Below are 25,443 nucleotides of genomic sequence, written 5' to 3'. Positions count from 1 at the left end.
AATGAGTGAAAGTAGATGGCAATGCCATGATACAGCTAACAAAATCAATAAAGAAATAGGAGCTCAACATTTCAAATTCCAACATTTCAGATACTGTACAAAGAAGAAAAAACTTTGTGATTAGAGAGACATCTGAATAGGAATTCTACAGATCTTCCGTTATTTCTTTTATACTACAACTAGCTGTGACCCATGGCTGTGCTCGCATATCTGTAGTTTTGTTACGATGACAGATGGTAAGCAAGCTAGTAATTTATGAATATACAACTATATAGTGTTTGCCGTATAGCATTTAAATGACGCTATCATTGTCAATCTTCAAGGATCTCAGAAGCTATGTGAGACGCGTGACGCTCAGCGCCTAAAAATCTTTTTCCAGTTACACGTATAATAACCAGGAGATAAAGTAACAAAGGTCAAACTGTTTTCGCAACTTCATTAATCATCAAGTTCCAAGTGCAAATTTTCTCCTTTTTTTAAAAAAATAAAGGAGCTATAGTATTGTTTTGCGCCAGAATAACGTATCCTTACGAGATAAAGTAAGCAAAATAAATATTTTGCAGTTCTGACAAGAAATTAAAGAGTCAAATCAAAATGTAGTTTCTTTTGACTTCTTTTTCGTCTTCGTGTTCTACGGCTCTGACATGGGCGCGTATGGCCTTCGTTGTTTTTGCGCCCTAAAACAAATCAAAAAATAAAAATGGCTCTGAGCACTATGGGACTCAACTGCTGTGGTCATAAGTCCCCTAGAACTTAGAACTACTTAAACCTAACTAACCTAAGGACATCACACACATCCATGCCGAAGGCAGGATTCGAACCTGCGACCGTAGCGGTCGTGCGTTTCCAGACTGTAGCGCCTTTAACCGCTCGGCCACTCCGGCCGGCTAACAAAGCAAAACAAAACAATGAATGTGGGGATTTTTGTGCTGATGATGGGTACGTTTGAATTGCATGACCCCTGAGAGATCATGCCACTCTTCACGTCACCGAGGCAAATGATACAAGACGTTCAATACAAGATGTTTATGGTACTCTAGACAGATAATAATTGGGGGTCAAATTAATGACCATCACTGTTGGCAAGCTACTGAAGTGGAGTGATATACTAATCTGCTTACGCTGATTTCCTATCATCGTTATTCTATCGCAAAGTTAAATAACGAGTACACAGTGATTGCAGCGTGAGAGGGTAACGGCAAGTGAAGGGAAGCATATAGCTGGGGCAGAGCGACCGATCGAGGGCTCGCGACTTCCATACAGTTAACGTGTTAACACGTCCATCCAGCCATGTCGTGCGGTTGCTGCAACGTGTTCTTACTGGAGTTCGAGGTGACTTGTGTCAAGCCATAACAGCACCAGTGCAAAGAGACCCTCTGTCTCTCCTCAGAGTCTCAAGTCTCCTATCTCGCTGTCTATGGAGCCGAAGTGTCCTTTTCCGACCAGTTAGTAAATTCACCACCTACACTGGCCAATAGTATATTTTGTAATGTATTCCATCCTCCCTTCAGTGGCTCCGCAAAAGTATTCTCCCAGTCAACTGCATTGCCGTCTCTCTCATTCTAAACAGTGGAACTCAGGACCTACGTCACAGATCATCTGTCAATGCAGGATTGTGAGCTTCCTGCTCGCACACGTTCGCCGCTGCAGGAAAGAAAATGATTTTTTTTTATTTTTTTATTTTCATGGTGTCGTCTTGGCTGGCCACCAGCCCTCCGATAACAGGGCAAAGTCGATGGCGCTTTCGGTATGCCTTCTAAAGATGTTATCAGCCACTGTAGTCGCTGCTTTAGCAAGTCCACATATGCTAATAGCGCTTCTCTGAAATCTCTCACACCTCGAGAAATTTTTGCTTGTTAACCTTTTGCAGCATGTGGTAGGTCCCACAAGTTAGGCTGGGTGATCAGGGGGGGGGGGGGGGGGTTGCATTTTAACATTGCGGTGGAAGCTCTGTGTATTGCCCCCCGGCACTGGCAATCCATGGCATATCGCCTGCCTGGCAGCTGAGCGGCCATCCTTTCCTGGGGGATGCGCTACTCTTCCGCCCACCTCTGACCAAGAGTTGACTGACCAGCTTGACATTGCCTCCTACGCCCTAAGGGATGACCCACGGTGCAGCCAGCTGTCTCCCCCAAATGATGGACGTTTTTTCCTTTTTGTTTCCCGCAGTGGTTGGTGGGAAGAGCACTATCTTCCATTGCTACATGATCTGTGACGTAGGTCTTACTCCCATTTTTTAGATTGAGACGGACAGTAATGTAGTTGATTCGGGGAGTAGTTTTACAGAGTCACTGGAGGAAAGATGAAAAACATTACAATAATACGCTATTGGCCAGTGTTGGCGGTGAATTCAGTGACTGATCGAAAACATACTAAGCATGTGAAAAAACACCCACCAGCCCGAGAAGAGTTGCGTTTTCGGACACATAACCAGTGTAGACAGAGGAAGGCGGGATGTAGTCTAAGGAAACGAGAGAGGACGCTTCGCCTCCGTAGACGGGGAGAGAGGAGACTTGAGGTCCAGACTCTGAGGAGACACGGGGTCCATCTGAGCTGGCGCTGTAACAGCTTGATGCGAGTCATCTCGAAATCTGGTAAGAACACATTGCAGCAACAATACGATAAGGCTTAATACGTGTGTCAACTATATGGAAGTAGTGAATCCTCCAACGGTCGCTCTGTCCCAGTAATATGCTTGCCTCCTGCTGCCGTCATCCCCTCACACTGCAATCACAGTGTACTTGTTGTTTAACATCGCGAGAGGATACCGATGATACGGAATCGTCGTAATCAGATTACTATACCACTTCACTTCAGAACCTAGCCAACAGTTAGTTATAGTCATTAATTTATCTACCTATGTACTAACTGATTCAGAAAGGTTAATATTGTATTTTTTATTCCTTCAGTATTTGACATGCCAGTAATTGAATAAATAATGACTATGTTTTACTCCTAGATTTTTACTTTGCAGTTAATGAAACCCACGTCCGTGGGCAGAGTTAATGAAAAGTTGATTGAGACCCAATCAGGATACAGTGCTCAGGCCCCTCCATAAATAATCACGTTCTTTATACTCGGTTGCACGTCTTAATCCTTCAACACAGTCTCCTGGAGAGTGGCTCTCTCTGAGCACTATGGGACTTAACTTCTGAGGTCATCAGTCCCCTAGACTTAGAACTACTTAAACCTAACCAACCTAAGGACATCACACACATCCATGCCAGAGGCAGGATTCGGACCTGCGACCGTAGCAGTCGCGCGGTTCCAGACTGAAGCACCTAGAACCGCTCGGCCACTCCGGCCGGCTCCTGGAGAGTGATCTCATTCTGTAGCTGTATTGGTCAGATCATCAAGGTGAAACAAGATATGCTTATGTGTCCTCACAGACTGCCGATAAAATGTTACATAAACGCCGAAGAAAACGTTTACTGTCAGTAGCTTGGAGAAACACGATATATATACAGGTTGATTCTTATTAACGCTTAAAAACTCCCCGAAGCGACGTAGATGACGGCGAGACAAGTGATTTGATATAAGACACATATGCCGCAAATGTCGGGAAATACCCTAAAAGTGGATGAAAAATATTGACCATGTGACGTCAGCTGGTGACGTACTTTGCCGCAAGTGCAGCGGTTGAGCTTCGGCGTGAAGAGACGACTGAGCGATGCAATACTTGCATTCGGACAAACGGTACAGATTTTGTAAATGCGTTCTGTTGTAAACATAGAAGTTAGAAAATTTTTGGCCTCGGTTTACCCAAGAAAAAGCTGTTCTTATTTTGTGTTTCTTTCCCTGTTTCTCTTCTTTTGAGTTCACAGAGTTTATTTAGTAAAAAAACAGTAGGTGATTTACTAGTAAAAACGCATTTCGAAAGCGTATTCTCATTTGCTTGTGACGCAATATGGTAGTTTATTGTTCTACTGTACATTTAAATTAACCAGCGGAGACCAGTAAATAAAACAATAAATCTTACCGCAGTGTAAACACAAACTCGTCTAACTCAATGGGAAAAATATTGCCTGCCAGATACAAGACTGGAACCGTGAGCCGCATGTGCTAAAGGCTCGCACATGGGCCCGGACTCACACCGACTTCAATACTAATTGACTAGTGTTGGGATGATCAGTTTAAAAGACCGATAGGCTCAACTGCTGCAGGTGCAGCGAGGTATGCCATCTGCTGCTGTTACATGTTCAACATTTCTCATCCACTTTCGAGGTGTTTCCCGACATGTGCAGCACTATGTGTCTTGTCTTAAATTACATGTCTCAGCGTTATCCAAGTCGCTTCAGAGGTTTTTAAACATTAATAAGAATCACCGTGTGCAACTGAAATCTACTCAGAAAATTCCAGACCTTTAGAGACTACAGGTCAGTCACCTACGTAAACCCCCAATAGAAAAAGAAAGTACCGAATTGGACTTATAAAAGATAAATAATTCAAACGCCAAGATCGCTTAAACACTGTTTACTAGATGACCGGTTTCAACACACTAAAGGTGTCATCATCTGAATGTAGCTTAACATGCATAAATCATTTGGATATAACGATACATGAGGCAGACCAGCTGATATAAAATCATTGTCGCAGAAATAAAAATTAAAAAACAACTGCTCTCATGGTCATTCTATCCAAATGATTTATGCTTGTTAAGCTACATTCAGACCCGATGGTGACACCTTTAGTGTTTTGAAACCGGTCATCTAGTAAACAGTGTTTAAGTGATCTTGGCTTTTGAATTATTTATACAACAGAGTGATCGCCCCACAACAAACTATGTGTTCACTGCTTATAAAAGATAGCACAGCAATAGAAACTTTTTAAAAAGCAGTTCCTTATATAAAGTGTGATTAAGTACTTGATGTGTTTTTATCATCCTACAGTTTAATGACATTGCTTCCATTACACAGCTATAACAATGGGCATGAGAAACTACGATTACAAACTAATAATATACGTCTTAAACTGGAAAATCTGCGGCATTATTTCTCAGTTTGGAGTTGCTATTCATCATTGTCCGTTATCTACAAGCTCAAAGTTTGATTTTCTTTAAGTTATTTATGATTATGTACCGTCCCCTTCATAATTGTTCTGTACTGGTATAAGTAACTTTAATTTTTAGAATGTATCAACACTTACATGTTTTAAATGTTTATATTGAGGGTGACAGTTATTGAAATATATGAAATAAAATCGTCATAGCATCTGGACGATTTGCGTCAGAACGTTCAAACTGTACTGTTAACCGCGGAACACGATAGGAATTAGTGTGCGGTATGTGATTTGGTTTAGCGACGAAGTCCACTTTCATTTGCATGGGTTCGTCACTGAGCAAAACTGGCGCATTGGGGGACTGAGAATCCGCATTTCGCGGTCGGTATGTATCTTCGACGTCAACGGGTGACTGTGTGCTGTGCAGTGTCCAGTCACGGAATAAGCGGTGCGATATTCCTTGATGGCACGGTGGCTACCAAACGCTACGTGCAGGTTTTGGAAAATGATTTCATCCCCATTATCCAGATTGATCCTGATTTCGACAAGATGTGCTTCATACAAGAGGAAGCTCGAGCACATCGAAGCAGGAGAGTGATGTCCTGCAGGAGCACTCTGGGGACCACACTCAGGCTCTGGGGTACCCAGAGGCTACTGGCATGGGCCTCGATTGGCTGTCATATTCTTCGGATCTGACTACATGCCACTCCTTTTTGTGGGGCTATGTTAAAGACAAGGTGTACAGCAATAACTGCAAAACCATTGTTAAGCTGAAAACAGCCATTCAGGATATCATCGATAGCATGGATCTTCTGACACTTGAGCGGTTCACGCAGAATTTTCGCTATTCGTTTGCGCCACATCATCGCCAATGATGGCAGTCATATCGAACATGTCATAACCTAGATTCGTATATCTGTAGTGACGTTTACATGTTCAATAAAGTGCTCGCACGCCATTCCTACCCTATATCGTCATTGGTAACGATAAATGGTGTCTTTATGCTAACATAAGGAAAAGAAAGGAATGGTTGAGCCCAAACAAAGCAGCAGCTCTCCGTACAAAGACCTGCGCGCATCCACAATAGATAATGTTATGCGTCTGGTGGAGCAGCGATGGTGTAGTGTACTACGAATTGTTTTCCCGAGGTGTAATCGTCACTGCTGACATTTCAATGGTTCAAATGGCTCTGAGCACTATGGGACTCAACTGCTGAGGTCATTAGTCCCCTAGAACTTAGAACTAGTTAAACCTAACTAACCTAAGGACATCACAAACATCCATGCCCGAGGCAGGATTCGAACCTGCGACCGTAGCGGTCTCGCGGTTCCAGACTGCAGCGCCTTTAGCCGCACTGTGCTGACATTTATTGTCAAAAAAGGAGACGACTTGAAGACGCCGTGCGAGAACAATGACCAGGAAGACTATGAAGTGATGTTACTTCACAATAACGCCCGTCTGCATTCTGCTGGACTGACAAAAGCACTATACAGGAGCTGAGTTGGGAAGTCATTCTGCAACCACCTTATTCACCTGATCTTGCACTCTCAGACTTTTACCATTTCCGCTCCCCATTGAACAACATCCAAGGAATATCCTTTCCAGATGAAAATGTATTCCGAACATGACTTGACTAGTTCTTCATCTCAAAACCACGTACAATTGCGGAATGGAGAAGTTACCCCAGCTTCAGCAGACTGTTGTAAATAGTGAAGGAGAATATATTTTGATGAATAAAGTTTCAGTTATGTGCACCTGATGTGTTTATGAAACTTATGGAAAAACGCTACAAACTTATGAAACAACGTAATGGGCTCTACATGGTGCGGAGAAAAGAATACCTTTCAGATATACTAAACATAAATAATGCATATACTTTTTGAATCGAGGTCTTCACCACAGCTTCTTCTGACATTTAAGCTTTCTGACTGTCTACCGTCACTGAAGTGAATGTTGGCAGGTGGTCTCATTTGAAGAGCAACGTGATAACGAAAATTGTTTTCTATTTGAATAGTCTCTGTCAGAAGTTGTGATACTGAATTGTTGATTTTTTTTCTTTGTCCAGACAACCAACGATGATATTTAATTGGGTAACCAAAATCGTGCAAATATCGACGAATTTCTTGTTTCTCCGCCAGCCGCTTTACTTGTAATTAAGTCTTCAACATTTATATACACTACTGGCCATTAAAATTGCTACACCGAGAAGAAATGCAGATGATAAATGGGTATTCATTGGACAAATATATTATACTAGAACTGACATGTGATTACATTTTCACACAATTTGGGTGCATAGATCCTGCGAAATCAGTACCCAGAACAATCACCTCTGGCCGTAATAATAGCTTTGATACGCCTGGGCATTGAATCAAACAGAGTTTGGATGGCGTGTACATGTACAGCTGCCCACGCAGCTTCAACACGATACCACAGTTCATCAAGAGTAGTGACTGGCGTATTGTGACGAGCCAGTTGCTCGGCCACCATTGGCCAGAAGTTCTCAGTTGGTGAGAGATCTGGAGAATGTGCTAGCCAGGGCAGCAGTCGAACATTTTCTGTATCCAGAAAGTCCCGTACAGGACCTGCAACATGCGATTGTGCATCATCCTGCTTAAATGTAGGGTTTCGCAGGGATCGAATAAAGGGTAGAGCCACGGGGCGTAACATATCTGAAATGTAACGTCTATTGTTCAAAGTGCCGTCAATGCGATAAGAGGTGACCGAGACGTGTGACCAATGGCACCCCATGCCATCACGCCGGGTGATACGCCAGTATGGCGATGACGAATACACGCATCGTGATGTCACCAACACGGATGCGACCATCACGATGCTGTAAACAGAACCTGGATTATCCGAAAAAATGACGTTTTGCCATTCGTGCACCCAGGTTCGTCGTTGAGTACACGATCGCAAGGCGCTCCTGTCTGTGATGCACCGTCAAGGGTAACCGCAGCCATGGTCTCCAAGCTGATAGTTTATGCTGCTGCAAACGTCGTCGAACTGTTCGTGTAAATGGTTGTTGTCTTGCAAACGTCCCCATCTGTTGACTCAGGGATCGAGACGTGGCTGCACGATCCGTGACAGCCATGCGGATAAGATGCCTGTCATCTGGACTGTTAGTGATACGAGGTCGTTGGGATCCAGCACATCGTGCCGTATTACCCTCCTAAACCCACTGATTCCATATTCTGCTAACAGTCATTGGATCTCGACCAACGCGAGCACCAATGTCGCGATACGATAAACCGCAATCGCGATAGGCTACAATCCGACCTTTATCAAAGTCGGAAACGTGATGGTACGCATTTCTCCTCCTTACACGAGGAATCACAACATTGTTTCACCAGGCAACGCCGGTCAACTGCTGTTTGTGTATGAGAAATCGGTTGGAAACTTTCCTCATGTCAGCAAGTTGTAGGTGTCGCCACCGCCGCCAACCTTGTGTGAATGCTCTGAAAAGCTAATTATTTGCATATCACAGCATCTTCTTCCTGTCGGTTAAATTTCACGTTTGTAGCACGTCATCTTCGTGGTGTAGCAATTTTTATGGCCAGTAGTGTGCCTTAGGATTATTTTCAGGTAATTTGAACATCTATCTTTCATCCACATTCTGTTCTTTGAAATATCAGGTTACTGTCTCGTAAATGCATTGCAACGAGGTATTATAAAACCGAATACATCCTTTATGCTTTTAGCGTTTCACAAAATTTAAATACTGTTTCAGTTGCCTGTAACTAGTTGATTAAATGTTCAAGAATAGCCACTAGTGAAATAAATTTCATCACGCTCACATCAAGTAGCGGACCTACTTCGCGATTATTATGTTTATATACACTTCAGTTGCGTTTAGTGTCGCCAAAGATATATAATGATAGGTCACGTAATAAAAAGTTAAAATACACTAACACAAAACAAAGAAACTTAAAAAAAGATGCATCACGGAGGAATCATCCGAATGTGACGGAAACCGATAGATGTTATGTACGCTGACGCACGTGTATAGAAAAACAAGTTAATACAATTTCAGAAAAAGTGGATGACTTATTCAAGAGAAAGAGCTTCGTAAATAGAGCAAGTCAGTAACACGTTGATCCTCCTCCAGCCCTTATGCAAGCAGTTACTGGTCTTGGCATTGACTGATGGAGTAGCTGGATGGCCCCATCAGAGATATTGTGCCAAATTCTGTCCAACTGGTGTATTCGATCGTCAAAACTCCGAGATAGTTGGAGGGGCCTGCCCATAAATCTCCAAACATTCTCAATTAGGGAGAGATACGGCGACCTTGCCATCAAACATAGCGTTAGGGAAGCACGAAGACGAGCAGCACTGTTTTCCAGGGCCTCTACAGACTCGTCTTCGGCCTGGAAACTCACTGACTGGAATAGAATTGTCTGCAGTGATGAGTCCCACTTCGAACTGAGCGCCGGTGGCCGCGAAGATGTGCATGGGGACGCCCTGGTGGGATACGAACCTGAGTCTCACCCACCATATGGGGCGACAAAAAGAAGTAAATGTAAATGTCGTTTGACTATGGCCTCCCGTCGGGGAGACTGTTCGCCGGGTGCAAGTCTTTCGATTTGACGCCACTTCGGTGACTTGCTCGTCGATGGGGATGAAATGATGATGAGTAGGACAGCACAACACCCAGTCCCTGAGCGGAGAAAATCTCCGACTCAGTCGGGAATCGAACCCGGGCCATTAGGGTTAACATTCTGTCGCGTTGACCACTCAGTTACCCGGGGCGGACACAAAAAGGAGTGATAGGCTGAAATGCCACTTCTTTTCATAGCAGCACCCGTCTGGTTGTGATCTGTAGCATCCTTACAACACAGAGCCCCGTTTTATCGCCCTTCATAGGAGGCCATCCTGGGCTGACATTTCAGCTAGATAATGTCCGCAACATGACGAGACATCCCTCAGGAGGACATACAACTGTATGCTGTATGCTGTATAACTGCTTGCTTAAAGGTAAGAGGTGGACCGAGGCAGTATTTACTTGCTCAGTTTGTGAAGCTTTTTCTCTATAATAAGTCACCCAATTTTACTGAAATTGTAATCAATTCTTTATCTGTACATGAACGTACGTCACATCTACCTGTTTCCGTCACGTTCGGATAATTCATTCGTGGTGCGTCGTTCTCTTTATTCCTTAGACTGTATTATAATAACAAAATCATTAAATTAATTGTATGCAGCACCGTACGTCGAGTAAGCGCGAAAGTTCGTGGTGCTAATGCGCAAACTCTGTGCCACTAGAATCTCTGAAGCGATACGCAATGTACCGTATAGGAGTAGATTAAGTGTTCGACGAACAGGAGGGCGAACAGTTCTTGATCGTTAGGAGAGAAATTTATTTTGTACTTATTTGCTGCGCTTAGCTTTTAAATAGTTTTTCTGGGAAAACCTAGCGTAGTTTTCGCGTCTCGTATTTCAGTGAGTGTTTCTTGATTATCAGAGTAGCTCATCAGAAGATTATCTTGGGAATTTGTCACCGTATAGAGTAGGGTAAACATAGTCATGTGTAGGGACTGTGGTTGTTGTGAGCGGACGCAAGGAGAATTGGCCACTCTTCGGGGGCAGGTGGAGGCTTTGTCTGTTAGGCTCATCGAGCTCGAGGCGCAGGCGTCGGCTCGTAGTGGCGTTGGGGCAACTGTGGTGAGACCTATGCCTACTTCGGTGGCCTTGGAATCACATGGAACCCCTGATGTCGCTGCGTCTTCCGGCAGTGAGCATCTTACCGGTCAGCCATCACTCCAGGGTGAATGGCGGACAGTGGTGGGCTCGCGTGTGCCTGGCCGAAAGGCGAAGGTGGGATCTGGCCGCGTGGCAGCTGCCTTACCCCTTTCCAACAGGTACGGGGTGCTTCCTAGTGGTGATGACATCGTTTCCGAGCCACCACAGGATGCCTCGCCTGTTGGGCCAGTGGCCGATTCTCCGGCAAGGTCCCGACAGTCACAGAGGGCGGGCCTATTAGTTATAGGGAGCTCCAACGTTAGGCGGGTTATGGAGCCCCTCAGGAAAATAGCGGGTAGGTCGGGGAAGAATGCCACTGTGCACTCGGTGTGCTTGCCGGGGGGTCTCGTCCGTAATGTGGAGGAGGCCCTTCCGGCAGCTATTGAACGCACTGGGTGTGACCGGCTGCAGATAGTAGCACATGTCGGAACGAATGACGCCTGCCGCTTGGGTTCTGAGGCCATCCTTGGTTCCTTCCGGCGGCTGGCCGATTTGGTGAAGACAACCAGCATCGCACGCGGAGTGCAAGCTGAGCTTAATATCTGCAGCATAGTGCCCAGAGTCGATCGCGGTCCTCTGGTTTGGAGCCGTGTGGAGGGTCTAAACCAGAGGCTCAGACGACTCTGCGACTATAATGGTTGCAAATTCATCGACCTCCGTTATTGGGTGGAGAACTGTAGGGCCCCCCTAGAGAGGTCAGGCGTGCACTACACACCGGAAGCAGCTACTAGGGTAGCAGAGTACGTGTGGCGTGCACACGGGGGTTTTTTAGGTTAGAGGGACCCCCCCCCCCCCCCCCCCCCTTGGGCGAAACGATAAAATACCTGACGGCTTACCAGAGAGAACATCATCATCGTTGATAAAGAACGTCCGTCCTCAGAGACCAAAAACAGGAAAAGTTAACGTAATATTGGTAAACTGCAGGAGTATCCAGGGCAAGGTTCCTGAATTAGTATCGCTTATTGAAGGAAATAGTGCGCATATAGTATTAGGAACGGAAACTTGGTTAAAACCGGAAGTGAACAGTAACGAAATCCTAGACACAGAATGGAATATATACCGCAAGGATAGGATAAACGCCAATGGTGGAGGAGTATTTATAGCAGTAAAGAATTCAATAATATCCAGTGAAGTTATTAGCGAATGCGAATGTGGAATAATCTGGGTTAAGTTAAGTATCAAAGGTGGGTCAGATATGATAGTCGGATGCTTCTATAGACCACCTGCATCAGCAACCGTAGTAGTTGAGCGCCTCAGAGAGAACCTGCAGAACGTCATGAAGAAGTTTCGTGATCATACTATTGTAATAGGGGGAGACTTCAATCTACCAGGTATAGAATGGGATAGTCACACAATCAGAACTGGAGCCAGGGACAGAGACTCTTGTGACATTTTCCTGACTGCCTTGTCCGAGAATTACTTCGAGCAGATAGTTAGAGAACCAACTCGTGAAGCTAACGTTTTAGACCTCATAGCAACAAATAGACCGGAACTTTTCGACTCCGTGAATGTAGAAGAGGGTATCAGTGATCATAAGTCAGTGGTTGCATCAATGACTACAAGTGTAATAAGAAATGCCAAGAAAGGAAGGAAAATATATTTGCTTAACAAGAGTGATAGGGCACAAATCGCAGAATATCTCAGTGACCACCATCAAACGTTCATTTCTGAGGAAGAGGATGTGGAACAAAAATGGAAAAAATTCAGAAACATCGTCCAGTACGCCTTAGATAAGTTCGTACCGACTAAGGTCCAAAGCGAGGGGAAAGATCCACCGTGGTATAACAATCATGTACGAAAGGTACTACGGAAACAAAGAAAGCTTCATCATAGGTTTAAGAGTAGTCGAATCATAGCTGATAAGGAAAAGCTGAACAAAGCGAAAAAGAGCGTAAAGAGAGCAATGAGAGAAGCATTCAACGAATTCGAACATAAAACATTGGCAAACAATCTAAACAAGAACCCTAAAAAGTTTTGGTCATATGTAAAATCGGTAAGCGGATCTAAATCCCCTATTCAGTCACTCGTTGACCACGATGGCACCGAAACAGAGGACGACCGAAGAAAGGCAGAAATACTGAATTCAGTGTTCCGAAACTGTTTCACTGCGGAAAATCGTAACACGGTCCCTGACTTCAGCCGTCGCACGGACGCCAAAATGGAAAATATTGAAATAAACGATATCGGAATTGAAAAACAACTGCTATCACTTAGTAGCGGAAAAGCATCCGGACCAGACGAGATACCCGTAAGATTCTACAGTGATTATGCTAAAGAACTTGCCCCCTTTCTATCAGCAATTTATCGTAGATCTCTGGAAGAACGTAAAGTACCTAGCGACTGGAAGAAAGCGCAGGTCGTTCCCATTTTCAAGAAGGTCATAAATCAGATGCGAATAATTATAGGCCTATTTCGCTTACGTCAATCTGTTGTAGAATAATGGAACATGTTTTATGTTCTCGTATTATGACGTTCTTAGATAATACAAATCTCCTTCATCATAACCAACATGGATTCCGCAAACAGAGATCATGTGAAACTCAGCTCGCCCTATTTGTCCAAGAAATTCACAGTGCCGTAGACACTGGCGAGCAGATTGATGCCGTATTCCTGGACTTCAGGAAGGCATTTGATACGGTTCCGCACTTACGTTTAGTGAAAAAAATACGAGCTTACGGAATACCGGACCAGGTTTGTGATTGGATTCAGGATTTCCTAGAAGAAAGAACACAACATGTCATTCTTAACGGTTCAAAATCTGCAGATGTAGAGGTAATTTCGGGAGTACCGCAAGGAAGCGTGATAGGACCTTTATTGTTTACAATATACATAAATGACTTAGTTGACAACATCGGTAGATCCGTGAGGCTATTTGCAGATGACACGATTGTCTACAAGAAAGTAGCAACATCAGAAGACTCGTACGTACTCCAGGAAGACCTGCAGAGGATTAATGAATGGTGCGACAGATGGCAGCTTTCCCTAAACGTAGATAAATGTAATATAATGCGCATACACAGGGGCAGAAATCCATTCCAGTACGATTATGCCATAGGTGGTAAATCATTGGAAGCGGTAACGACCGTAAAATACTTAGGAGTTACTATCCGGAGCGATCTGAAGTGGAATGATCACATAAAACAAATAGTGGGAAAAGCAGGCGCCAGGTTGAGATTCATAGGAAGAATTCTAAGAAAATGTGACTCATCGACGAAAGAAGTAGCTTACAAAACGCTTGTTCGTCCGATTCTTGAGTATTGCTCATCAGTATGGGACCCTTACCAGGTTGGATTAATAGAAGAGATAGACATGATCCAGCGAAAAGCAGCGCGATTCGTCATGGGGACATTTAGTCAGCGCGAGAGCGTTACGGAGATGCTGAACAAGCTCCAGTGGCGGACACTTCAAGAAAGGCGTTACGCAATACGGAGAGGTTTATTATCGAAATTACGAGAGAGCACATTCCGCGAAGAGATGGGCAACATATTACTACCGCCCACATATATCTCGCGTAATGATCACAACGAAAAGATCCGAGAAATTAGAGCAAATACGGAGACTACAAGCAGTCGTTCTTCCCACGCACAATTCGTGAATGGAACAGGGAAGGGGGGATCAGATAGTGGTACAATAAGTACCCTCCGCCACACACCGTAAGGTGGCTCGCGGAGTATAGATGTAGATGTAGATGTAGATGTAGAATTGCTTTGACCAGTCGCACAGTTGCGGGCCACGGTACGTGATGCTAGGTCCGCGTTGCGAGTTCTCAGAATTGCCGGGCTTTGCTTTAGGCGGCCGCCGGCTGTCCCGGGAGGACCTGTCTGCGGTTCCCGACGCTGGGTCGGGTAGTTAGGCGGGCAGGTCGGAGCCCGTTAGCGCGGCCAACAACGACCAGCCAGGGCCCAGCGCGGTTCTCAGCGCAGCGAGGGTCTGGCCGGCGCGCGGCGCTGCGCAGCGCGGACAATGCGCGCCGCAATCACGGCACTTGAACTCGCGCCGTCGCTGCTGTTTCGGGAACAATTAGCGGGACGCGGCGCATTGTGGGCACCGTAATGAGCAGCCGCGCCGCCGGCAGCGCCCCAAGTGGCCGCCGCGGGCACCACCGCTCTGCTCCCAGCCCCGTGTCCAACTTCCTGCCTCGCGCAAATGTTCCACTGCGACGGCCGGAAACACACCACACCGTGTTAAACTGCTAATGCATTTCGTAACTATCCTCTACATCTTCCACCGAGAACTACATTTTTCTGCCAACACAACATCCCGGTGTCCCCATTATTAAACCACAAGCTACATAAACTGACGGGGAAAAATCGCAACAAGAAAAAATAATTAATGTAGGTGAGCCGTGTCACGGCTCAGCTCATTTGATTTACCCAACGAGATTATTTCACTTGTTTTCGCCGCAGCGATAGGGGGCGTGATCGCTGGGCGCTGTTGGCGCTGGTGCGCGAAGCACCAGGTTTTGGAGGACGGGTCGGTCGCGGGAGATGGGACAGGACGGAAGCGGCGGGGAGTCAACTGGAGCCTGCCGATTAAGGACTGCGATGAGTATGGCTGTTTGCGAGCATGTGGGGAGAACGGAATGCTCGCTTTCTTAGCGTGGTTCTCCATGACCAGCTGTTGTTTGTTGGGTCTAGCACTCGAGTGTAACAGGAAACTGCATTGGTGTGGTTCTCGTCACCTGGCTAAGGCCGAAATTTTCATATACTTTTATTATATTTAATGATCATTACTTTATTATGTGGTTGGTACTTGTAGCCAACATTTTGTGATTTGAAATACTTCAGAGAATATCATCATGTGCCAAGTGTATACTGTGAATAATTCTTAATTTGTTTCATAGTGTATGGCACGATATCCACTATCATCGATCATGTTATGAAAGTTCTGTCCAAATTATTTTTACATTAGACTTTGTTAAAATTGATGCGTTTAAATTGCAAATTTCTTAATTCTACTAATATCGCTTGGGATAAACCCATCTATTTCTTGATATTGCCATATATGTGTATTAAGTTGTGTTTCTTCTCGACACTGACTGAATTGATTTTGGAACACGTGGGGCGAGTATTTAAATGAAAATTTTCTAGATAACACAACCGTCGTGAAATTGAAAACTTGACAGTGTTTACTCATGTCACCAGTTCAAATGGTTCAAATGGCTCTGAGCACTATGCGACTTAACTTCTGAGGTCATCAGTCGCCTGGAACTTAGAACTAATTAAACCTAAGTAACCTAAGGACATCACACACAGCCATGCCCGAGGCAGGATTCGAACCTGCGACCGTAGCGGTCGCTCGGCTCCAGACTGTAGCGCCTAGAACTGCTCGGACACTCCGGCCGGTCATGTCACCAGTCGTTAATGTTATTTATGTCTTGTAGCTTACTTAACCGATATAAAATAATTTAGAAATTTTGTGAATTTCTCACGAAAGGTGAACTGATGTCACATGAGAGAAAAATAAGTGACATTCGTGTAGGGTTTACGTAAGCTTAAGTGAAATCAGGAGGTAAAAAACTGATTATTATTGCCACATTTTTTTAAGCAGGCAGTAGCGAATTTGTTGCACTCTTGCCAAATTGGATTTTGTTTAAGGTTTGATTTACATGTAGTCCAAATCACAAGTTCAACATTTTTCTGGTGTAATTGTTAATATTTGTACATGTTGCACTATTGTACGATAAAATATACCCTTTACTAACAGTACCTTTATGTAATGTTTCAGAGTGGGGCTACATGTTCTTCTAGAGAATGTTTTAAAAAAAAATTATTGCTAAAATTTCCTTTTAAACCGTTAATTGTATTAACTTGTATGTATAACCAATTATTGTTAAATAATAAATTTGTGTCAACAAGGCTCGGACCAAATAAATGTGCCTACACCTTCCCCATCCTGGCTCTGCTACCGTCTGTACAGCGCAGTAGACTAAAGAAAATTGCTTGGTTGGTTGATTTGGGAAAGGGACCAAACAGCGAGGTCACGGGTCTCATCGGATTAAGGAAGGATAACCAATATAACCGCCAGAATGTTGAATGCAAGCATGCAATCGTGCATGTATTGTGTTGTACGGGTATCGGATGTCAGTTCGGTGGACGGAGACCCATGCCTGTTGCACTTGCTCGGTCAGTACAGGGATGGTTAATGCTTGTTGTAGATACGCTGGAGTTGTCGTCGGATGATGTCCCACATGTGCTCGATTCGAGACAGATCTGGTGCTCGAGCAGGCCAAGGAAGCATGTCGACAGTCTGTAGAGCATGTTGGCTTACAACGGCGGTATGTGGACGAGCGTTATCCTGTTGGAAGACTTCCCCTGGAATGCTGTTCATGAATGGCAGCACAACAGGTCGAATCACCAGACTGACACACAAATTTGCAGTCAAGTGGCTTGGGATAACCATGAGGGTGCGCCTGCTGTCATGCAAAATCGCACTCCAGACCATAACTCCAGGTGAAAGTCCAGTGGGTCTAGCACGCAGCCGACCGAGCGGTTCTAGGCGCTACAGTCTGGAACCGCGCGACCGCTACGGTCTCAGGTTCGAATCCTGCCTCGGGCATGGACGTGTGTGATGTCCTTAGGTTAGTTATGTTTAAGTAGTTCTAAGTTCTAGAGGACTGATGACCTCAGACGTTAAGTCCCATAGTGCTCAGAGCCATTTGAACCAATCTAGCACGCAGAAGGTAGACTGCAGGCCCTCAACCGTCCTCCTTCTAACCAATACACCGCCATATACTAAAATGTAGACTTTCACGGCCGGAAATATCATGTCCATTATAATTATCCGGGCTGTTATGCTGTGGTCGGTTGATGAATTCTGTGGTGATTCCCACCGTTTCGTCTCCGACTGCGGGAGACATCTTCAAGGGGGTCCGTAGCTCGATGGAAGGTCCAACACACCCAATGGCTCGCCACTCGGTCAGTAGCGAGCCAGTGGGTGTGTTGGACCTTCCATCAAGCTACGGACCCCCTTGAAGATGTCTCCCGCAGTCGGAGACGAAACGGTGGGAATCACCACAGAATTCATCAACCGACCACGGCATAACAGCCCGGATAATTATAATGGACACAATACACCGCCATCTCCGGCACCGAGGCCGATCTAGCTTTCATCAGCTCTCCACCCTGCCCTCCTTGACACCTCTGAAATCGCAAATGGCGGTGGTTTGGGTTCAGTGGAATGCACGCTGCAGGACGCCTTGCTCGGAGCTGTCCTTGAAGAAACCTGTTTGTAACAGTTTTCTGTGTAAGTGTGGTGCCAACTGCTACTCCGGTTGTTGCTGCAGATGCTGTACGATGTGCCAGATCCAGATACTGAACACGATGGCCTCCCCTCTCCGTAGCGCCACGTGGGCGTCCGGAACCACATCTACTTGCGACCGTACATTCTCGTGACCACTGCTGACAGCCGTCATGTTTAGTGGCTGTATTTCTGCCAAATCTTTCTGCAGTATCGAGAAAGAACATACAGCTTCTCATAGCCCTATTACAAGACCACGTCCAAACTCACTGATGTGTTGATAATGGCGTCTTTGTCGCCTTAAAGGCATTCTTGACTAACAACAACTCGCCACATCCAATCTCCAAGGTAACTAACGATCACGACTGTTACAGCTTGTATTTAAAGCATCTTCATAGTGGCTATAGAAACACGCCCACCAATTTTCGTTTCTGTCGCACTACTCCTCGGTGCTGCGACTTTTTTTTTTCCTTTCGTCATTGCACTTGAACAATGTGCATACTTTGGAGACACTTCATTCAAGTGCATAAAAGCTATCTAATGTTGAACATGAATTTTCACTGATTTTTTAAGTTAATTTTTACTTACTTATGAAGAATTTTAAGCTGTCTTCTACCCCTTCCTGTTGTTGTGGTCTTCAGTTCGAAGACTGGTTTGACGCAACTTTTCATGCTTGTCTGTCTTCGTTTCTGCATATTTTTACTGTAGGCAAGCCTTAGGCTCCTTCTTCAATTTATACCTCATCCCGCCCTTACACGCATACGCACACAAATACAATCTCACTTTCCACCATCACCAAACTGACGATTCCTTGACACCTGAGGATATGTCGTACTAACCGTTCACTTGGTACGTTATTGGACAAATGATAAAAATTTTTGTTGCCACCTATTGGACTCCTTTATGCACTGCTGACAACTTTAATAACGGGAAATAACGGTCATATTTTTCTTCTGGTGTTCTTGGTGCGTACATCACTATTCTTCTCAAGTTGTGATGGATTATTTATGACGAACTTTATCAGTGAATATATACATGTATCGTGAAGGTGCAGTTAAAATGTCTAACTCCTGTAAGAGGATCCTTCAAGGTTACTGTTAGTGAACACCATTGTTTGTTTTTACTGCTCGCTTTTATGCAATCAATACTGTCTTTATAAGTGATGAGTTACCCTAGAAAGTAATTCCATAAGACCTTATCGAAAGGAAATTTGTAAAATATTTTAGGAGGTTCATTCATTTGTTTCCGAGACTAGTACTTACGCAAAGAGCGAAAGCAACTGAACACAATACTTTGAGCAGCTCAGTAATATGTTTCTTCCGGTTTCACATTTCATCTGTACCTATACATAATATTTTGGAGCATTCTGTCCTGTTTACTGACTCCCGTTCATGTGGTGCATCGGCTCTTGGTATGACTGTTTCTTATACAGAAATGAATACAGTGTGTCTATCAAAATTCACGGACAGCCCATTTTCAAAGAACCACTTAAAATTCTTTGAAAAACGTCACTGACAACTTCTTACGTTGTTTTCTCTCTGACTGTATTTATTATAACATTAGAATCGTCTGCAAAAAGTACCAACTCTGCTTGAGGAATCATAAGGAATGGGAATGGACCTAAAATTGAACTCTGTGGGAATCCTCTTAATTTCTCGATAGTCACCACAATTTTGCCTTCCTCAGACATTATTTGAATGTTTCAGCCAACATTTTATATTCTGGCTGTCAAATATAAATCATACCAGTTCTTTGTAAAGCCATCAGATCCATAAAAAGTATGATTCTCTTAGAGAGTAACACGATCTACCAAACAAACGCTTTCTAACGATCAAAGAAAATATCAGACGGTGATTTTACAATTTTTGAGGCTTGTAACATTTGAGGAATGAATGTATAAACAGAATTCTCAGATAAGCAAGTCATCTTGAATCCAATCTGTCATGTGCTAAGTAAACCGCTTCACTTAAACCTAGAACTACTCTAGACTAGTTAACTTCTGCAGTATTATGGAGAAATACATAAGTAAGGAAACTAGAAGATAAATATTTGTTTCGTCTCACATTTATTACAAAGAGGTTTAACAATGTTATACTTAACCTGCTTGGAAAAATTACCTGTGTCACTGATGCGTTACATACTTTATTAAGGACATAACTTACTAAGATTTAACACTTTTCATAACTCTGAAATTCTTTCGACATCAAAAGAGTTTTTGCTTGTGAGAAGTTTTATAGTTCTATTTAATGTAAGTGAAAGATGGTGGTGCTATGGAACCCTTCGCAGACGGTCGGTCAATGCTATTTAAGCAACGTGTAGTCATTGAATTCTTGACAGCAGAAGGTGTCACCCCAAAGGAGATACATCAGAGAATGAAAAGCAGTTTATGGTGATTGTGTTGAAGTGAGTACTGTGCGTCACTGGGCGAGTAGGTTTAAAGATGTATAGGGGGGAACATCTGACTGTGTGACAAACAAAGAGTTGGACGCCCTGTGACAGCAAACACCGAGTTTCACAAGCGAAAAGTTGACAGATTGATTCAGGACGATCGTCGTATCACACAGACACAAACTGCAAGCACAATCGGCGTTTCACAAAAACGTGTGGGCTACATTACTGCTTTGCTTGGCTATCGGAAGATCAGTGCACGATGGGTACCCCGGAAGCTGACTCCTGAAATGAAAGCGCATAGACATAAAATTTTCCAGGAACTCCTCTCGCGTCGCGAGAATGAAGGTGAAGCCTTTCTCCATTCAATTGTGACAGGAGACGAAATGTGGGTACACCATTGCGACCCGGAGACCAAACGTCTGTCCACGGAATACCGACCTAAAGACTCGCCCCAGAAAAGGAAATTCAAGATGCAGCCCTCAGGTGGAAAAATCATGGCCACAGTGTTCTGGGACGCAGATGGCGTAATCCATGTTGACTTCCTTGCTCGTGGAACAACAATAAATTCAGAGCGTTACATCACAACGCTGCGAACTCTGAAACGACAGCTAACAAGAGTCCGAAAGGAAAAGGGAAATGTTTTCCTGTAGCATTACAATGCTAAACCACACACTTGACATGCCACCACAGCAGAACTTAGAGACTGAATCTCACCACCGTACGGCATCCTCCATACAGTCCAGATTTAGCACCGGCTGACTACCATCTGCTCCCGATAATGAAAGACGATCTGCGGGGACATCGTTATTCTTCTGATGAAGACGTTGAGAGAACTGTGAGAGTGTGGTTGCGGAAACAGAGTGTCTACTTATTCCGTGACGGCTTCAGAAAACTTGTTCATCGTTGGCAGAAATGTATCCAACTGGCTGGTGATTATGTGGAAAAGTGAATATTGGTAATTAAAGATCACATTCTAAGGATTATTTCTGCGTTTGAGTTATTAAAACATTCCCATCCAAACGCAATTAACGAAGGTGGAGGCATTACTTTTCATTCAATCCTCGTATTACCGTAAGTAACATCGTATCTTGACTTAATCTGCTCTTTATAGAAATTTTATCCTATGCTTACTTGTATTTTAATGGATTATTTTTAGTAAAGCTACTTTCACATATTGACTCAAATTTACCATGGAACATATTGAATTTCACATTAGCACCTGTTCATATACACCTAATCTCTTTTTTTCCATTGTATTCAGTCTGATTTGATGAGCACCGGGTTTTCTTGAATTGTGTATTAGAAACTGTAAAAACTGAGTCTCCCTGTGATTTAGCGTTAGTTTATTTTCTACAGGCCATGAACTTATGTCTTGAACTACACCATTTAAAACAGTGCCAACATTGAACACAGCATCCTTTACTACTAAGCTGGTATCATCGGCAAACAAAAATATTTTAGAATCACCTGTAATACTAGAGGACATATCCTTTGTATAAATAAGGAACAGAAATGGCTCCAGCACTGATCCCTGGGGCAACCCCCAGGGGCAACCCCGTGCCCCACTCGGACCCCACATCATAGCCATTCACAATATGTGGAGAATTACCTTTTTCTGTCTGTTATTAAAGTAAGAGACTAACCAATTGTGAGCTACTCCCTGTATTCCATAACGGTCCAACTTCTGGTGAAAGGCTACAGTACTGCCCGACATTGAAAATAGGTACAACATTCTTCGTTATTGTTGTCAGAACAATATATTTTTTCTAATAATAACTCAATTTCAATTAATACAGCGAAGCCAGATACCAGTGTGGGAAAGAATGACAATTTATTTATTTAATTGATCACATGTGCACTCCCACAAAATAAATCCCTACATCGAGTTTGGTGAGATCTGTGAAATGAATGAATGTATGGTCGTCTGCTAACCGCAGATAGTGAATGTGAATATATGATCATCTTTGAGACGGTACTTGGGTCACCTTTGGTGGGACCAAAGAGATGAAATTTACCTGAGCTTTGAGTGCCTGAAATGTGGCTGACCAATACGGTAGCAAGGTGCTCCCCACTTCGGCAGAGGTGCGAGAGAACCTGAAGAACGGCCATGTTTCAGCAGTCTGCCGCTGGATCTTGTGTTGGTAAGACCTGTCTTAGGTGTGCTCCGTAATGACAAAAGAGTGGAGACATTGTATGCATGTGGAATACTTAAGAGTAGTTTGAAATAATAATTTCTCTATTTCAGGAACTTTTGTGGGGAGAATTAAATGTCAGGCAGGTAATATTAATGGGATCGTAGTAATCTTCGGAAGTGACCAACGGTCACAATGAAACCACGTGTAGCAATAAGTTGAAATACTTCCGTGTGCTTAAGTTAAGCTGAATTACTAGCGTGTGTACTATAAGTTGAAATATTTAAGAAATGGCGTGTGCAGGACTTGAAATTAGAGACGAGTACTTCCACGTGGTGAGTACTGTGTGAGTCTCAATCTGTGTATGAGACAAATGATAAAGAGAAGTACTCGTCCATGGTATCAGTTTAGGACTCGCGTGTGAGATGAATATGTTCTTAATATTACTTTGCGTGTTATGTTTCCGTGTGACGCTTGATTCAAACTATAATACTCTGAGAGAGAAGCAAGGTGAGTCGGCCGTCTATCCAGCAACGCCACTTGGTTTGCATTGCACAGGAAGACGTGCATATATCCTCCAGAGTTCATAGTAGGAAAGTAGAATTACAAAGTGGGGCAGTGTCGTGTGAAACTGGGATAAATACTAATTGAAGTGGGAAAGCTGAAAGTGATAGTGTTGTGACTATGTAGTGTTTTGTATTCCATGTCGTAGTGTGGTGTATGTCATGTAATTTGGGTATGTGTGGTTTGCATGGGAGAGTAGCAAGGTAGTTTCAAAAGATTAGTGGGTTATGCTTGTTCCTTCGGTACTGCTCGGTCTGGAGGAAAGTTTCGTGATGATGATTGTGAGAGTCGAAGTGTGAGGTATAATAAAAGATCCACCATCCTATCCAGAAAGTGCACTGTAGCGTTAAATAATTACGAGACCATAATATAGAGATTCACCAATGTAAAGCCATGCCCACTGGGCGGAATTTCGCATGTGTTATTGTTATAGGTTATAGAATTTGTGTGTTTAGGTTATAGAATTTATCGGAATAAATAAGATAGTGAAAATAAAAAGATTGGTGGTCTTTTCCTTCGAATAGTATGTTGTCATGATACCCAGAATATATAATGTGTGCGCCATTCATATTCAGTGCGATGGCCATGTGTTGTTCAAAGTCGTTGAATGAGAAAGAAAATGTGGTATTGCCAGTGCATAGTGAACAGTCAGAGTTGTGTTAATTACTAACAGTCAGATGTGCGTTATCCGTTGCGTAATATTCATACAGGGGGATAATTTGTAACTTAATTGTGAGTACGAGAGTTCATGTTACTCGATAAATAAGAATGAATCCACTCGCTTGGCAGACCACTCATTTTGCAGGCCTGACTGCTTGATGCCACAGTATGAGCAAGGCATGTGGGTGCCTCTCACTGGAACAATATTTTATAATCGTCACAATCAAAAGTCTCAGTTAAATAAAAAAAATGCCTAGCGTTCGAAACGTTTTGTTTCATCCATCCAATACCTCACAGAGAAAACTGGATATAGTATTTTCAGTTGTTAAACCACTTCTAAAACCAGACTGTACATTTGTTAGCAAATTATGTGAAGTAAAATGATCAATTATTCTTACATACAAAGCGTTTTCAATAACTTTGGCAAACACTGATGGCATAGAAATCGGTCTAAAATTGTCTACATTATCCCTTTCTCGCTTTTTATAAAGCGGTTTTACTACTGAGTAGTTTAATCATTCAGGAAACTGACAATTCTTAAAGGAAAAATTACAGATGTGGCTAATTACAGGGCTAAAATGTGCAGCAGAGTACTTTAACATTCTTCTAGATACTCCATCATATTCATGAGTCCTTAGTCTTCAGTTATTTAATTATTGACTCAGTCTCCCTCTTGTCAGTATCACAGAAGAGTATTTCAGACATCAGTCTCTGAATGGCGTTTACCAAGAGAGTTATATGATTCTCTGCAGAAACAAAGTTTTTGTTTAATTCACTAGGAATTTTCGGAAGGTAATTGTTAAATACTGCATATATATCTGACTTATCAATAACACAAGCATTTTCATTACGTACTGACATTGTATCGTCGACCTTGTGCTGTTGACCAGACAGTTCTCTCACGACTGGCCATATGGTTTTAATTTTATCCTGTGAATAGCTATTCTGTTTGTGTACCACATACTCTTCGCCTCCATAATAAGGTTTTATGCACCTTGCAGTACTTTTATAATCGGCTATTGTAGCTCAGCTGCGACTACTTTTAACATTTTGACACAATTTCCACTTTGTTCTATATGAAATCCTTATCCCAATAATCACTCACCTAGGCTATCTGCTACTGATAGTACCCCGTTTAGAAGGTTCTAATAGAAAGAAACTTTCAAAAAGCATGAGAAGTGTTTATGAGAAGTGTTTTAAGAAAGCTTTATATGTCATTTGTGTTATGGGCGCTATAAACATACTGTCAGTATTGTTCCTTAACGATGTTTAAAAAACTCTTCATTGCCTATGGATTAACTTTTATACATAGTTTGTATTTTCAGTACAAAGACCTTTTAGTGTTAAAATTTATGCATCATGATCTGAAAGGCCATTCACCCTTTTACTAACAGAATGTCCATCTAGTAATGAAGAATGAATAAAAATATTGTCTGTAGCTGCGCTACTGTTCCACTGCACCCTGGTTGGAAAAAATACAGTCTGCATCAGATCGTATGAATATAGGAGATCTAACAACATCCTTTTTCTTGCACAATCACACACAACATTAGTACTAATTTTTGATACTTACTATAAAGCCAACCAAGAATCGTCTCTAGCTTGAGCAGAAATGCTCTAAAGTCAGAGTCAGGCGTCCTACGGGTAACGACAATTAGAAGTTTAGTTTCACTGCATTCAACTGCCCCTGCACAACATTCAAATACCTGTTCAATGCAGT

The 25,443-nt window shown here is 43.2% G+C and overlaps 1 non-coding gene across 1 annotated transcript; it reads right to left on the bottom strand.

Annotated features, from left to right (window-relative positions):
- Positions 1 to 800: 800 nt before the first annotated feature.
- Positions 801 to 884, bottom strand: Trnas-gga (transfer RNA serine (anticodon GGA)). Its single transcript is given in 2 exon segments — positions 801 to 835; positions 845 to 884. It is a non-coding gene; the product is annotated as a tRNA-Ser (tRNA).
- Positions 885 to 25,443: the final 24,559 nt, after the last annotated feature.

This window comes from Schistocerca nitens, chromosome 4 (genome assembly GCF_023898315.1).
Source record: "Schistocerca nitens isolate TAMUIC-IGC-003100 chromosome 4, iqSchNite1.1, whole genome shotgun sequence".
Classification (NCBI taxonomy): domain Eukaryota; kingdom Metazoa; phylum Arthropoda; class Insecta; order Orthoptera; family Acrididae; genus Schistocerca; species Schistocerca nitens.
The sequence above is the reverse complement of the archived record's forward strand: the minus strand, read 5'-3'. Positions and strand labels throughout refer to the sequence as shown.